This window comes from Macaca nemestrina, chromosome 4 (assembly GCF_043159975.1).
Source record: "Macaca nemestrina isolate mMacNem1 chromosome 4, mMacNem.hap1, whole genome shotgun sequence".
Classification (NCBI taxonomy): domain Eukaryota; kingdom Metazoa; phylum Chordata; class Mammalia; order Primates; family Cercopithecidae; genus Macaca; species Macaca nemestrina.
Window position 1 is genome coordinate 5,132,221 of NC_092128.1, and position 17,685 is coordinate 5,149,905.

Here is a 17,685-nt window from a genome sequence, read left to right on the forward strand (position 1 = left end):
CTCCAAGTTTTGCAAATAAAACCTGCTTCAACACGGAACCCTCCGGTAGCCTTTATGTAAATGTAGGACTTAAGTGGAAAGAAAAGGAGGATATATGTTCTAGCAGGTGCTATAGAATGCACTGAATAGGCTGAAATGACACACATGTTTTCGCTATTGAGACAACCTTTGCATGTAAGGGAAGTCTAATAGTCTAACAATTCTCCTCGGGACCACAGGTATCTCTCACCTCTTTTTGTTACCTGAATCAAGATGGCGAACTCTCCACCCAGATCCTCACTGAAACAAATACAACACATTTCTTCAAGTTTCCACTGGAGGGGACTTGACAACTGTAACTTCCTGCTGAGCACTTTCTTAAATTTTTTTGGGGGGTGGAAATCATTGGTATAAAATGCTCTGAGTGTGTGTGCCCGTGTGCGTGTGTTTCTTTGATATTTAACAGTTTGCAAGACGTGTATGAATTATTTAGGCAAGGAAAGAATCTTTAAAGCCTACATATTTAATATGTTCTAAATTCTGATTTAGGAGGCAGAGTGTAGGAGGAAGAAAGTTATATTCTAGTGAGACAGAGATCCAGACTGAGGCTGCCTCGTTTTTTTTTGTTGTTGTTTTGTTTTTTTTTCTTACTTCAATTCCAAGACCTGATTGTTTAATGCCAAAGATGAAAACTTATTTCCCTGACTGTGCTATCTGGAGCGTCCCCTCAAAACTGTGATCGTTTTACAATAGGTTTCTAATGCACAATTGCCAATTAAACTGTGCATTTAACATTTGCACAAAGCACTCCATTTTCTTTTGTTGGGGATTCAAGCTTTTAAGTCAGCCGATCAATTCTGCAAATTATGTAAGTACATAGCACTTACTTAATATTTATTCTGTTGGGCAGAGTGGAATATGACTAGGCAGTGACAAACAGCACTTCGCACGCTGCAGATGGGATGAGTCAGCGGGGCGTCTGGACCTTGCGAAGCCCTGGCTGTCTTTGGTTGCGAAGGGCTCTTCATATACTGGGGGAAATGTATATGGTGTAATGCTGGCAACAGCAAGGAGAGTTCAGCTCTATTTTTGGCCAAGGAAATGCTTTCTTTTCTCTAGCCAACTCTTACCTAGTAATAATTTTTGCAGCCTCCATTTCTGGATCTCTGTAAATACTATGAGGCATTCCAGTAAAGAAAGTTTTTGATATTATGGGGTCCGGAGTTCCAGGGCCTCTTTCCTCCCTAAGTGACTGCCGGAAATCAAGGCTTGCTTTGACAAGTTAGTAAACACTTATAGAGGTTGTTTATTTTTCTTTATTTTATTAAATAACGAGGAACCAGTAACCAATGCCTGTTTTCTGTGTCATATCACAGGAATAAAAAACAAGTGATATGTAATTAGAAGTATCCAATTATATGTAAAAACCTTGAATACACATATTCTTAAAAATAGAGGCTACTTTTTTTTTTTTTTTTTTTTTTAGGCAGAGTCTCGCTCTGTTGCCCAGGCTGGAGTGCAGTGGCACGATCTTGGCTCACTGCAACCTCTGCCTCGCAGGTTCAAGTGATTCTCCTGCCTCAGCCTCCCGAGTAGCTGGGATTACAGGCCTGAGCCACCATATCCTTCTACTTTAAAAAAAGTATTTCTTCTTCAAATTCCTTTCAAAAAAAGATTCTCTGGGTTCTGTTTCTTCATTTATAAAAAGATAGTATGTATTGGAAGATATCTTCTGGATATACTCTGTATCTTGCTTTAGAGTTTGTTTAAAATCAAGCTTGTTTTGTAGTTAGAGTGAAAAGCATCTTACTTCTAGCTGTAACTGATTTATTGCAAATTGAAAACTACCATACAAAGTTTCGAGGCCCTAAGCAACAATGCAGCCTTAGTAGACAATGCCTCTTGATCTACAGAGGTGTTCGTGAAAGATAAGCTATATTTGTCAAAAGCCTTTGGAGAGCCAAACAGGTGAAGTAGTCTGATTGGCCTGACTTAGGTGCGCTGACATTAAATACAACACTTGTATATGTTTGGTGTTAATGCTAGATGTTTTTTTAAGGTCATGCCAATTGATAAATATATAAAATCTAAAAGAAAAATATGCATCCTCCAAATATTGCACTCTTTTACTACATAGAAACAAATGGCATTACAATTACAAATTCAAAATGTCAGGAAATGCATACGACTGGGTTTTCACAGTTAAATTGATCACCTTGAGTTGCTTGTATTAAGCCCTGGATTTTAAAGCACCAGTCATTAGAACTTTTACATGTGTGCTATGTGGGTGTATTAATGTGGCTTTGCCAACAACATGCTATACATTTTCATCTTGATAATGCCCTCATAAAATTCTTCAAATCTGGATATGCAAAGGCCCCACTTTTGTGTCTCCAGCTATCTAAGGGGCTGGCGTGGAGCACGGGAGCGCCTCGGCGCCCTTTCCTTTCCTCACCTTACTGCTCTTCTCAGCCCTTCCTTGCGTATCTTCATGAATGCTCTAGCTACACCTCATGTCTGATAGAAGACTAGGCACTTCACCTTCGAGGTGACCCCATGTGCATTTAAAAATAATGCAGGCAGGTGAAATTCACATCACATAGCATTAACCGTTTCAAAGTGAACAATTCCATGTCATTGATTTAGTACGTTCCCAACATTGTGCAGCCACCACTTCCATCCAGTTCCAAAACATTTCCATCGCTCTACAGTAAAACCCCTTATCACATGCATTTTTTTCTAGGGCATGTCAAAGATTTCTGATATATTGATGAGAAAAGAGAATGCACTGAGAAAGTGGTCAACTTGATACAATCTTATGATTATCTGAATGGATTCGTGAGGGCCCAGGTAGGTGAGGTCATAGTGAAGAAAGGTCAAGTGACTGAGCTCTACGGGCTTGGACACGTTGGGAGGGTTTCTCAGGTACGTGAAAAGGTTGCTTTGTGAGCTGTTATGTCCCCTGATTAGCAATGTGCCTGGGGCAAGAGCATATTCAAGGACAGGAATTTAAGGCTTCTCCCTTCTTTGCTTCCTCTGGCAGGCCCTGCCTCTGTGCTGCCTGTGCTATGGGACAAGGGGAATGGGTGGCACACAGGCTTAGAGATGCCAGAGGAGGTTGCTAATTTATGTAAGAGAGCACAGAGGTTCAGAGAACAAGGGCCAAGGACCTGCAGAAATCTTGATGGGATCCACGGTGCTGGTCGATACAGGCTGGGATATTCTTTCAGGGGAACGAAGAGAAGAAGAGAGGGAAGGGCCGGCTGTGTGAGCCTGAGGACTTTGGTCAGAGAGAGCGTAAGGAAGATGTCTTATTTTGTGCTGTGGACATCCTGCCCTTTGGCTGCTTCTTTAGAGACCTTCATTCAAAAATGTTTACAAATGGAACTCTCAGAGGCATTAAGGAGATGCCTTTCCTTGGATGGCATCATGGTGTGGAGGCCGGCCTCAGGCAAGGGTCAGAGGCTGAGGGTGGTCTGGGGGCATCAGCCTGAGCCCACCTGTGCCTGCTCCTGCACACACAGGCAAGAGCAAGAGAGGCCACAGCTGCTCCAGTGCCCACGAAGGCTGGGATGGCTCAGAATACCCTTTGTGGCTGGCAGTAAGAGGGCATCTCGAGAGTTTTTAGTAATTAATTTTTTTTAACAATTCTAGGTTTGTTGGAATTAAAAAGAGCTTTGCCCTGTCTCTATTGTAAAAGACCTCATGGCAGAGGAGTGCTCCGGGCCTGGAGGCCGGGTCTCTGCTGTGAGCTCAGGCTGTGCCACAGATGATCCCTGGGCATGGCACCTCACGTCTCTCAGCCTTCAGGTCCTTGTCACTCAAAGAAGGGAACTGTCCAGCTTTGAAATCATCAGACTCTGACTCTAGGATTTCAGACTCAGGATTCCTCCAAGATTGAAACCATGTCAGTGTATATAGATAATCCTCAGAGAAATATGCCAAGAGGAAGAAAAGCCAATCCCAAAAGGTTACACACGTATGGCTCCATTTATTTAACTACATGAAATGACAAGATGATAGAAATGAGAACGGATTAGTGGTTGCCAGGGTTCAGGAAGGGTAGGGCTGGGCGGGAGTGGGTGTGACCGTAAAGACAACAGGAGAGGACCTGTGAGGACAAAAATGTCCTGTATCGTGACTACATCCATGTCAATGTCCTGGGTTTTACCTCTGGGGGAAACTGGGGAAAGGGTACAAGGGCTTTCTCTGAATTACTTCCTACAAGTGCATGTGATTCTGCAATTATCTCAAAATACAAAGCTTAATTAAAAAAGCAGGAAATAAAAACCGCATTGGAGTTGTTATTTAAAATGGAGGAATAAGCACTTAGAGAGAAATAATATCAGCAATGACTAATGAAGGACCAGTGGGTGTATCAGAGTGGCATTGAGAAAAGGTGCTTATTAAAATGTAAAGATTGGAGCAGGCTATGATCTAAGCCATCATCTAATGCCTGTGACAGACAAAACAGAGTTCAGCGCAGGAAAGAGTGACTCATGCATATTCAGCTTATGATTAAACAATGGTTATAACTGTATATACTATGAGTTCCAGAGTATACATATATCCATATATATGGTATAAACATATGAACACACACATACGCACATAGAGACACATACACACATGGTCATCAAGCTAGTTAAGAGCAGTCCTGGGTTATTCCTGCTTCCAGACAAAGTATGAGCTCTCCTATAGAATAAATCTTGCCACAGAAAAGAAACACACTTTTCCCCTACTTAACCTTGCCCACGACCTGCCGCAAGGGTGTCGCCAGTCGTGTGGCATTTCACCTGCCCATGGAAATGGGGCTCGCAGGTCTGAGCAGCGTCCCTTCCAATGAGCCTCAGGTTTGCCATGTGTTCACGCTGGGGAGGGGAGGCCGATGATGAGAATGGGTTCTTCTGATATCAGAAGCACCCTTAAGTCATTGAATAATTAATTCTTCCCAGCATCACTCCACACAAAAGGTGAATGGCTTCTCATTCTGTGTTATAAGCTGGAAATAAGCAGGGATCTTGAGTGGCGTGCCCAGTGCCACAAAAAGGATGAGATTAAAACTCCATGACTCCCTCCCCACTTCCCATCCAGGAGACACAGGAGCTGTCAAAGCAGTTTAGTTCCCCACTAATGCATACTTGGCCCATTTGAAGCAATCTCTATTCAACTTTCCAGGGGGCATTTTGTCCACAGATGCGACTGGAGATAGAATGGTGAGGATGCCCAAGCCACTGTTTGCCTGACACCGATCATGTGGACATTGTTCCTGGATGCCACACACTGCTACACAGGTGGCACTGCCCTGCAGGATGACCAGGCAGGTAAATGCACATAAGAGGAAGCAACTGTAAAGCAGAAACAGGATTGCTACGGAAAATCGGAAAATCGGCGCCTTCCCAGGGCTCACTTTCTGGGATATATCGTAACAGCTCCTCTGACATCCACTTACAATCGCAACTATATATTAAGCACTTCTATTTTTAATAGATCCTTTCTCTATAATGTATCATTTTCACAAACACACACAAAAGTAGTGGTTACTGCCTCTATCTTCTTATAGGAAACCGGGGCAAAGTAAATGTAGATGACTTGAGGAGGGAAACGGGGTTACCGGTGTGAGCTGCAGTTTGGACAAATATCCGCCAACCTGTCTCTAGAGCAGGGACTTCCACAGCACTACGGCCTCACAGATCAGAGGAGAGAGGCCTCTCTTCCAGCAGTCTTATTATTTCTTCGCTTTTGGTCGCAGCTATTTCCTCCAATTCTCCCCTGCTCTCCTGCCCTTACACGCACACATCGCACATCTGTATTAGGATTTGTCGCTTGCTTGGTCCTCAGTTGGGTGTGTCTGTCCTTCATTACGCCTCATCTCTGCTGTGGTCTTTGACTGCAAACCTGGAGGGGCAGCGATAGGATGTGACAGCTGTGCAGAGCCCAGTCCATAAGCACAGACAGGCTTCTGAGCAGAGGTCAGGAGGCTGAAGAATGACCTGCAAGGACAAGGCTGCAGCATGTCACCTTCAGATGGCTTCAACTCTGGGTGGTGGCTCTGCCTGTGGCATGTAGAGGACACTGGAAAATTCAGGCCAAGGTAAGCATTCCTTCAGTAATGGGGCTTTGAGCCTGGGTTATGGGATCCCTGTCTCCGTATTCCACTGCCCACCTGTATTTGTACAACTTCATGCATCAACGCATCAGCAGCCACATGCACTCTAAATGCTATAGCTGCAAACTTCATATGCCGGGCATGAGCCAACTTTATCTCATTTCCATATCCAGTACTCTCCAAAGTGTATTATTATGATTTTTATTATCCCCATTTTCAAGTGAGGAGGAAAATCTTAATTTAAGTAATTTATTCAAGGTCACTGCTTAGTAAGTGGCAAAATCAGAACTTGAACCCACAGTTATCTGCCTTAATGTCCTGATTGTCAATCCTTATGGTGTACTCCTAAGTCAAACCCTGGCCTGTGTCCCCATCAGATAAAAAAAAAAATGCTTCGTGTATGTGTATGCCTGCCTGTGCCTGTTAGCTGATATTTGGAAAAAAATTAAAGGCCTAATATAGTCCAGGTTCTGTGCTCAGCTCTGGGGACTCAGACAAAATGCCTTTATTATTTGCCTGAAAGAGGCTCAAGTCATGGAAGGAAAGAAGCATGTTAAAAACCCCTGTGTGTGGAAGAAGATTCCGGGGAATGGAGGGGCCATGAACTAACAGGGCCCAGTGGCCCTGGCCTGTGGTAGGAGGGGGCAATGGGTTCACAGGAGCCGACATGCAGATGTAATAACTGGCGATGAACTCCAGGTGTGGGTGAGCCCTGAAGGAAGCTGCCTGGAAAGGTGCAGGGGGATGGAGGAGTGGAATCCATCCGGTTTGGGGGAAACTAACAGGGTTTTGGTGAATGTGAAGTGCAGAGTAGCAGGAAATTGGGGGAGGGAAGTCTTGCCAAAAAATGTGATTATTACTAACCAAAATGAAATGGAAGGGCTGGCATTTTCACAGAAATGTATGAATGTGTTCGGCATCCTTACCACTGTTCTGGTAGGAGCTGGCTGTGGTTGTCTGTTTTCCTCTCTGTCCCCTTATTGTTACTGTATTTTTACCCCTCCAGTGGATCTATTTCAATACATGCATTTGCATGTGGCGCTCTTAACTGACTGTAAACTCTATGAGGAGACACCCAGTGTCCGGCCAGTCTTGCATTCCCAGAACACACCAGGCGTCTGGAACGCAGGACTCACGCCATGGACATTTGGGAAATGCATGAACATTTTATATAGTGCTTTATCACTTCCAAACTCCATCACACCATTCACTTATTTAAATTCCCAAAACTCACTCCAAGAAAACTAGTCCTAGCTCCACTTTTAGGTACTACTAACTATAGTGGCTGAAAAAGGTCCTAATTTAACAAAAATTGGTAAATGTTTGAGATGTGCTGCCTTATTTAATCTCTGGAGTGACTCTGTGATACAAGAATTATTGCAACCATTTAACAACAACAACAACAAACAGATCTAGGAAGTTTAGGTAATTGGATCAAGATTTCAGAGTTCTTAAGTGATGCTGTCAGGACATGCATTTAGGTTTTTGATTGAGAAGCTCTTTTCAATGGTATGCAGTCCCGCTGATGTGGTTACACTTTCCTTTCAATAGAACCATGACACACGGATCACGGATTTACTAATTGCTATTCTTGGAGCCTCTGTTTCCTACGGATCCATCTGCAGCCGTACCTTAGGCATACACTAGAGGGAACAGAAATGACTGATTCACTGCACGCAGCCAGCCTCCACCGTCCCGCATGGGACCTGCTGCCCCAATATCTTCTTATTTAGGAGCGAAGGGTTTTCAGAATCCAGAATTTAAATGTGGATGAGGCCCTAATTGGAATGAATGTTTTAGGTAGGCGTAAGCCTTAACCTGCTTTTAACAATCTTCAATTGCCTAGAAAAATTCACTTTTAAAGGGCAATTCCGGTCGGGCGGGGTGACTCACACCTGTAATCTCAGCACTTTGGGAGGCCAAGGCGGGTGGATCACCTGAGGCCAGGAGTTCAAGGCCGGCTTGGCCAACATGGTGAAACCCTGTCTCTACTAAAAATACAAAAAATAAGCTGGGTGTGGTGGCGGGCGCCTGTAATCCCAGCTACTTGGGAGGCTGAGGCAGGAGAATCGCTTGAACCCAGGAGGTGGAGGTTGCAGTTAGCTGAGATTGTACCATTGTACTCCAGCCTGGGGGACAAGAGGGAAACTCCATCTCAAAAAAAAAAAAAAAAAAAAAAAAAAAAAGGCAATCCGTTCCCCACCACCTGCAACTACAATGCAAGTTTGGATCTCTGCTGTTGGTTATGAAACTTGACCATGTCAGAAGATTCAGAGGGACAAGTTCCACCATGCACTCTGCTTCCTGCATTAATCTCAAAGGGATGCCATTTTTGGGGGGGTGGGGAAGAGAAGACCACATTTTTTTTTTTTTTTTTAAGGAAACCAATTCTAAGAAGATTCTATACCAATCTTACATTGAGGACCATCAGAACAGATTAGGAAGTTTTGCTTTCTTGGACAGCATTTGTTCAATTAATACAGAGCTTCACAGCTGGTGTCTAGGTGGGGCGAACATTCTGTGTCAGACATTCTGCTACCTTGCATTTCCATGTTCTAAAATAATGTACTGCTTTGTTTTTCTTTTAATCATTCACTATTCTTCCAAAGAAAACTCAAGAGAAAAAAAAGCACAATATATACAACCTAATTCAGGAGCACTAACGTATTCTTCAGGGTCCTCACATGAGACAGAAATCACGAGGTCATGGCTGTTTGACATTTTCTAAGACAAAAATGCCCAAGAATGGCCTGGGTAGTTTTTAGTGCTGGCCTTTAGCATTTGTGTTAGCAAATGCCCCTCAAACCTTTTCCCTAGCAGCTCAGTGGTTATTAAGACCCAGGTCTTCCAATTTCTACCCAACGGTTCTCACCCTCAGTTGTACACTAGCGTTCGATAGATCAGTAGGTTGGCTGCAGCATACAATCATCTACTGTGCATTTCAAAATAGCTGGAAGGGAATCATTTGAATGTTCCTAGCATAAAGACAAATATTTAAGGCAATGAAGATCCTAAGTACTCTGAATTGCTCTTTACAAATTATATGAATGTATTTAATTATCACATGTACCCCCAAACTATATGCATCGATTATGCATCAGTAAAAATTGTTTAAAAAAAAAGAGCCAGAAAGAAAAAACCTTCCAAAGCCAAGCCACACCCTGGACTGATTAAAGAAGAATCTACCATATGTGACTGGTGTGTGTGTGAGTGTTTGATTTTGAATTGGTATTATTATGTTTTCTTTCTTTCTTAAAAGCTCTAAGTTATTCCATTGTGCAGCTGGGGTTCAGGAAACTGCTAAGCCCAGCAGCCTGAGTTCAGGCATTACGGGCAGGGCTCTGCACTGACAATCAGGAGTTTTTTGTTGTTATTTGTTTTAAAGTAGCTGAGAAAGCAGGGCATGGTGACTCAAGCCTGTAATCTTAGCACTTTAGGAGGCTGAGGCAGGCGGATCACTTGAGGTCAGGAGTTAGAGACTAGCCTGACCAACATGGTGAAAACCTGTCTTTACTAAAAGCACAAAAAATCTGGGCATGGTGGCTGGCACCTGCAATCCCAGCTACTCAGAAGGCTGAGGCAGGAGAATCACTTCAACCTAGGAGGTAGACATTGCAGTGAGCCAGGATCGCACCACCGCACCCTGGCCTGGGTGACTGAGCAAGACTCCATCTCAAAAAAAAAAAAAAAAAAAGTGGCTGAGAGTACAGATGCCATGAGATTAATTTTTCTTATTAACTCAGTGCTAGGCTCCTATGCAAATTATTCATGAATATCTAAAGGATGGGCAAATAAATGAACAAAATGTATACTTCTAACTCAGCTACCTAACTCAGCTACCAATGAAGTTTGCCCGAAGTCCCTTAAGCAAATCAATTGTCCAAAATAATGAGTCCTACCTAGTTAATAGGGAATAGTGGAAACCAGGTGAGACAACGTACAAAGGAAAATAACTTGGATGAAACAGCATCAATATTCATGTGCATTTTAGGAGCGGTGCCTACTGAAAATGGATGAGTGACAACATGAGGCGGAGCAGGGACGCTCGGGATAACCCACACCTATCTCCATACAGCCTTTGGAGCTGAATAGCCTGAAAACAGCCCACAAGCCTTCTCCAAAAGTTGATGAGCATTTGAAACTCCTGACAACTTGCAATTAGGGGAGAAGGAAATAAAAGGGAACGTGAGGACTTGACTCAGGGGCCTCAGGGGCCAGGGCACTAAGCGGCCTCAAGGAACCCCAGCTGCTGTCTCCTGCCAGGTGTCCCCACATTTGGGCAAATCCTCCAAAAACAAAGAAAACACCCTAGTAAACCAATAGCCCAGGTGAATAGACGTATGAAGAAAGGATTTGGGAGGACTGTCATGATGATCAACAGAAACTGTGATTGCATTCAAGGGCTATACCAGGGAAAGGCAGGAAACGGGGCTGTGGGCTCAGACGGACTGGCAACTAAAATAAACAGCCGGGTTTTACCAACTCAACCCATCCTCATCAGGCCCTCATCCAAGGCCAAGACTCATTCCTGAGAGCCTGAAGGTCAATTTACAAAACAGAGGAGAGAGGTTCTGAATCCTCTGATGTCCACATGCACATACGTCTGTATAACAATGGTTGATCTAGTTGAAATCTGTAACCTTCTAGATGTATCATGACCTTCATTATCTAACCAGAGTTGTATAATGCTTAGACTGCTGGAATAAATTTGAAATATATGAAGTGAGGCTGGGCATGGTGGCTCACACCTGTAATCCTAGCACTTTGGGAGGTCGAGGCAGGCAGATCATTTGAAGTCAGGAGTTCAAGACCAGCCTGGCCAACAGGGTGAAACCCCATCTCTACTAAGAATACAAAAAAATGAGCCAGATGTGGTGGCACACACCTGTAATTTCAGTTACTTGGGAGGCTGAAGCACGAGAATCGCTTGCACCCAGGAGGCGGAGGTTTCAGTGAGTAGAGATCACACCACTGCACTCCAGCCTGGGCAACAGAGTGAGACCCCATCTCAAAAATAATAAAATAAAATATGTGAAGTGAAAGTACACTGAGGGCCCCTTTGTCCAGTCTCTCACCCCTCTATACTAGTAAGACAGAATGGGCGAAGGGTGACTAAGCCTCAAGGCAACCGTGTCTACGTACCCAGAAAAGGAAAGAGCTCAAGTAGGAAAATAATGCACTATCTACACATCAAGCAGGATCCATATGACACAGGGCCGTGTGCTCCAGGATGATCGTAAGTTTGCACATCTACAGCCATCTGGGCCATACTCCAAGACCTCAGTGGGAGCACTGAATGGATAGGAAAACCCAAAATGGTTCTGCTCCCTGCCCAGATGACAATGATGTCATCAGAGAGAGTGATTCCCAGCAGCTGCTGTGGGAGGGAGGCCCTCTGCTGAATGGGCCGCTCCTGCTGGAATGAAATTCGAGGTCTTCCAGGTGGACCAGTTAGGTTCTCTGCTCTTCTCCTTCCTAACGATCTAGACTCCCAGGTGGATGCTGTTAGGATCAGGTGGGTTAGGATATGAACTGCAAAGCAACGACATTCTAAATTAACTACTAGTGGATAATCTATATTAATTGAACATTATTGATTCTTATTAAGAACAAATGAGCATCTTGGCAAGGAAATATTAATATGTCAAAAGGCCTTCTTTCTACTACCTTATTGCCAATAGATAAAGCTGACTGAGTTGGGTCAGTGGGCACCACCTACAACTGTCCTTTGTTATGACAGTCAAGAGCGGGAAGTGGAGAACAGACGAATTTCAGGGAAGCTGTTGGATGTTCTTCCAAGCTGGACTACCTCTTGTTTGCAAAAGCAAAATCAGGAGCACTCTCTGATGACCAGTGTTCGAGGGAAGGTCTTCCACCTGAATATACATGAGGAGATGGAAGGCATCTCTGTAGTGTCTGCATCTACGCATGGTATCGAGGCACCAAGCTAGGGCAAGGGTAGGGATCTAGTTAGGGGGAGGGGGCACAGAGCACACAGAGGCACATGAATGCTTCTTGTCCACAAGGAAGCTACAGTCTGGTATTCCCCATGGATTCTCTTATTTCTCTGAATAAATCATCACTCTCTGTAGTTAGAGCTTTACATATCTTCTGCTTGACTTTCAATAAACTTTCCCCATACGCAAGTTCACTGCTTACAATATCAATGAATGAAGACTGCAATTCGCCAGACTGTGCCGTGGGTTGCAGAAATATGCACCATCTAGTTACACCATCAAACTCAATACACAAAGCAGTGTCTGGTCACACGTTCAATGGGCAGTGAGGCAGGAAATTCAGAACGGGAGACTTTATGAGAGAAAAGACTCAGAACCCCAAACATAGAAACTTGGAGACTAAAGAGGAGAAGGGAGATTTTACTTGAATCTGAGAGCATTTCATTGTGCAGTCACGGAAGTAGGAATATATAGGCTTATTAGGGGGTACACATGAATTTTAATTAAGGAGAGTATCCCATGGGGAAGAGTCGATTAAGTGGAAACGGGATAGGGCCAGTTTCTGTTACAGGATGTATAAAGCCAGCCTGGGGAGCTTGGCCTGGGTCCTGAAAGGGTGAAGGCTCCCTGCAGCTTTCTGAGCAGGGCTGAGGGATGATGACAGCGATGTTCTCAGGTTAATCTAAGTCAAATGCCTTTGGGGGAACTGGCTCAGGACCAGGGACCCCAGGTGGTCCTTGAAAGGAGGCAGTGTGATGCTCCCCATGGCTGAAGGTCATCATCCTTTTCATAAAAACTCCATGAAATTAAGATGAGTATGAATAACACACAAATTCACTGAATTCCTTTACTCATTCACTAAATGGACATTTGTGAGTTTTGTTTTGCTTTTTTGAGACAGAGTCTCGCTCTATCACCCAGGCTGGAGTGCAGTGGCAAAATCTCAGCTCACTGCAACCTCCACCTCCTGGGTTCAAGTGATTCTTCTGTTGCAGCCTCCTGAATAACTTGGATTACAGGTGTGAACCACCGTGCCCAGCTAATTTTTGTATTTTTAGTAGGGACGGGGTTTCACCATGTTGGCCAGACTGGTCTCCAACTCCCGACCTCAAGTGATCCACTCGCCTCGGCCTCCCAAAGTACTGGGATTACAGGCGTGAGCCACCGTGCCCGGCCCATTTGTAAGTTCTTATTTCATGCAAGATTACATTCCAGCTGTAGCAGATCTAACGGCATCCATCACAGCTCTGTGGGAAAACACAGACCAGAGAGGAGAGGAAGAACAGTTATTCTATCTGATGGAACGAAAGTGATATTTAGAGATAGAAACGGATCTGGTGGCACAAAGTGAGAGGGGCTAATACCAACAGGAGCACATGAGATGTTTTCAGAGAGGGTCTTGTAAAGGAAGAAGGTGTTTGCCAAACTGAAAAAGGGAAAGGCTGCATCCCTCACATAAGGCATGTAAGAAAGAGGCACAGGTGGAAAGCAGGGCTGAACACAGGGTCCCAGTGGAACATGGCAGGGAGTGCAAGGACACACTGCTGTCCTCTAGAACTCTGAAGAAGAAGGACCTACCTGAGGTTCCTAGGAAATTTCCAAAGGAGTGGCATAATAGAATTTGTTTTTTGGAAACATCACCTAACAACAACGTGGACAACAAATGTGGGTGAATTTGGGTTAGTAGAGGCAGGGAAATCATCTCAACTGTAATTACTTGGCACCTGGATGGAGGTCATGCGGTCCCTCCTCCAGTGTCTAGTGCCACCTTCCTCCACATTTCGTGGTGCTTCCACGTAGACTTCCTGGAGTCATCCCATCAGTGCCACAGAAGAGCATCCCTGAATGCAGCCTGACATGGTTTACCCAACAGGCTGCCGGCCAACGGCAGTTTCTTTTCTCCTCCAGGTGGGCTCCTGGAGCGGCCCTTGTAACTGTCCATTCCTAATGCAGGTTGAAAGTGTGGCTTTGCAAGTCATTTATATCACATGCGCTTTATTTGTTACTGCCATATTTCAAGGAGGAAGGATCATCTCTTTGAGAAATGGTATTGGAACAACTGGATATGCATATGCAGAAAAAATGAACTTCAACCGTACTTCATACAGTATATAATTATCTCAAAATGAACCACAGACCTAAATGTTAAAACTTCTAGAAGATAGAAGAAAGCCTTGTGACCCTGTTAGGCAGACTTCCTAGGCAGTCACCAAGAGCATAATCTATAAGAGAACCAATTGGCAAACCGGACATCATCAAAATGAGGGATTTTATTTACCAAAAGATACTGTGAAGAGAACGAAAGAAAAGAAGAGCTACAGTGTAAGAGAAAATATTTGCCAATGATTTATTTGTCAAAGGACTTATATCCAGAATATAGTTCTTAAAACTCTCAACATTCAATGGTAACAAAATAAAACAAAACAAAATCCAATTATACAGCCGACAAAGGATTTGACCAGGTATTTCACCAAAGAAGATAGAGGATAGACAAATAAGTCCATGAAAAACTTTTCAACGGCGTTTCTCATTAGGGAAGTGCAAACAAAACCACAATGAGATATTGCTACACACCTATTAGAAGGGATAAAGAAGGAAGCCTGACAAAAAAGAATTCGTCCTATATGGTTCCATTTATGTATCGTTCTAGGAAACGCACACATTCAGTGGCAGAAAGGGCATCTCTGGCTGTCTGGGAGGAGCGAGGGGAGGTGCCACAGAGGGTATGGAGGAAACTCTCAGGAGAGACACACACATTCAGCATCTTGATTGAAGGGTGGGTTTCTGGATGTATACACACACCAAAGCTTATTAATGTGTGCACTTTAAAATATGTGCAATCTGTTGTATGCCATTAATATCTCAATAAAGCGGGTCAAAAAGATAAAAAGAATTATATGCATATGATTCATTACCATTTCATCTTGATTTTTATAATTCCCTTCTATTTCACCCTCCGGTTATATTTTCTTTCTGACATCTAGATTTTTGTGTCTCTTTGCTTTCACCTGCAAACACACATAAGCTGCCCTTACCACAGGAAATGTGTTGCTTTTTCAAACTACACCAACAGTGATGGTACCTGGAAATGGGATGGGTTTCATAGTGACAAACACTTAAGGAAAAATAAGAATTTTGTCAAAGTAAGGAATATCTTGGGGGCTATAGGCAGTTTTTCTCTGAAGTTTAACAGCTTCTCTGATGAGTCACCCATTTTCCTAGACTTCATCAGAGCTAATTAAAATTGGGCACAATATGTTCCTTTAGGAAAAGAGTTGCTATTTTGCCAGTGTGGCACCAACTGCACTTCCAATCCAAAAAGGCCTGATTCTGTCTTGCCCTTGAGACGAGTGCCCACCCCTCTGTAGTGAGCACATCCCAGGGTGTGCAAGGATGCTGGGATTCTCACAATCTGCTTAGCCGGGAAGAACACACACTTTTGCTTTCCTCCTATTTCCATACTGGTGCTTGAACTTGATAGTGCTACTAAAGTGAGGAATCTCTTTCCCCATCCTTCACAGGCAGTCTACCTGTCACCCAGGCTTCCCAACACAGGGAGACATCACATACGCGAGCCCACTACGAGAAGAAGAGCACTCTAAGCCCCCATGCCCCTGCCTCACCTGCACTCCAAACATGCTGCCATTCTCTGCAGACCCCTCGCCTGCAGGCACTGTTCTGGCCCCACGGTTCTGAGACTCAGCCTCCCTGGCTGCCCCTCCATTCAACCTCCTCCCTCGTATCCCTGCAACCAAATTTCTCTCCTTATTAAAATGTAATCCATCATTCCAGCCTTCCATCAAAACTGTGCCCCTCTACTTACTCTTTGCCCAAATGGGGCTCCAACAGATATCCCACTCTTGCTTCCTCAAAAATATGAGTAGAAGATCATATGACAGATATCTAGAGAAGGGTGTGAAGACAGGAAGCTATCTACTGCACCCAGGAATGCTGTTTTCTCCTGTCACTTCCAGGATGTCCTGCACAGGTCTGCACGCACAGGTAATGCTCACTAACAGATCCCAAAGAGAATCTAAACGTCTAATGTACTTTTTATTTATAGCAAAACCACTCTGACATTTTCAATCTGGTGTTGACATTTGCATGACAATAGCCACGAACCAGGACTGCTGGAACTGAGAGAGAGTTTGTTGGCTCTTCCACGGCAACAGCAAGCGAAAAGGCCCAAGAAACGTAGGCTTTGCTTACCTAAGTCTACATGTATACAGGAAGCATTCACTCCACATGTTATTTACTGAGCCTTCTGAACAGCACATGCCTTAATTTCCACCTTTATTATTTGAAATGATGCATGAGCATCAGCTCACTAGCTCTGGACTTCCCTACAACAGGGACATGTCCCATCTAGCCTGAGGTCTTCTCTGACCTCATTGACGACCACCCTCACACCAAGTCCCCACCACCTGCTTCAAACACCTGCTTTACTAGCTGGAGTAAAATAATTCTTGTTTGCAAGAGATTCTATAAAATTCCATATTTCTATTCCACAGACCACACTGTTTTCTTCGCTTAGAATTCATTTGATCCATATGGGGATTTTAAAAGCTCATTTATAAAAGCATCTAGTTGAAATATCTCCTTCTTGTAGGCTTCCTCAAGCTCCCACCTTTTGGGAAAAAGTAATTGCTCTGTTTGGATATTTCAAGAGTACTTTATCCCTGTCTTCATCTGGCAATTCTCACACCTTACTATGCTTTCTTACACAAATTCCCTATGCCTGGCTTTCAGTTCAGTGGAAGCCTTCTTACTGAGGCCTCTGCACTCACTGCCTCCGCAGTGCTGGTGTGATGCCTGGAACCAAGAGGCAGTGAAGGAACTGGAAGGTCTATCAGATTAACTAGTGACTAGGTGTTAGCTAATTGTAGTAGGGGTCACGTTTGTGGGATTTGGAGGATGGGAAAAGTTATATGTAGGTGGCTTTATCAAGTAGAAAATATGTATTTTCATGAGGAATCAGTGATGCCATCAAGACGTTGGACAATTGGGAAAAAAAATGGAAATCCAATGGGAAAAAGAAATTTAATGATAACTGCCTGCTCAGCTGGAGACCTTGTTTCATCTTAAAATCTTTGCCAAGACAAGGCACCTTGAACTAAAAGGTGCCTTTAAATTAGCCTTCACCTCACTTTCATCACTTGTGCAGCTAAAACAGGAAGATACTCAAGCATTAAGAGACAGAAATCCACCAGCACTGGTCCTCTGAAAGCTTTAGGTTAAATGTTTGTCTTGTGTGTGGTTTTTTTTTTCCTGCCTCCTTTCCTTAGTCGATAAATTATAGAGTGGAAATACTCTACTTTCTTAGTCAAAGAGCAATCTTACAATCAAAGGAGAAAAACAAACAATGCATATGCAATGTCTATGTACAGTGGCTAATAGCCAGAACTACCTGAAGTTCATGTTCCTAAAGAGGGCCAGGTAAGAACAGAAACAACATGGGAAAGAATCTTTTCCTGATGCTTTCAGGGAATATAATAATGTTAATACCAGCAATGAGGCAGCCTGGTTAGAAACAGACTCAATGCCTTCCTAACTGACTCAGGGTTCACTCTTAAATGCTAACATAGACATTAATTGAACATAAGCTAGCTTCATTCATTCATTCAATCAATCGTCTACCCA

General features: G+C 43.7%; 1 protein-coding gene and 1 long non-coding RNA gene across 5 annotated transcripts in view; both read right to left on the minus strand.

The window, feature by feature from the left end:
* Positions 1 to 17,685, minus strand: part of LOC105474942 (dipeptidyl peptidase like 6) — a 1,161,442-nt gene that overhangs the window by 688,211 nt on the left and 455,546 nt on the right. The gene's annotated exons all lie outside the window — the stretch shown is intronic.
* LOC139362678 (uncharacterized) overlaps positions 1 to 17,685 on the minus strand; it is a 74,494-nt gene that overhangs the window by 40,362 nt on the left and 16,447 nt on the right. Inside the window, exon 1 of the long non-coding RNA XR_011621832.1 lies at positions 23 to 17,685. This exon is cut by the window's right edge and continues 16,447 nt beyond it. This is a non-coding gene — a long non-coding RNA (uncharacterized lncRNA). The remainder of the gene's footprint in view (positions 1 to 22) is intronic.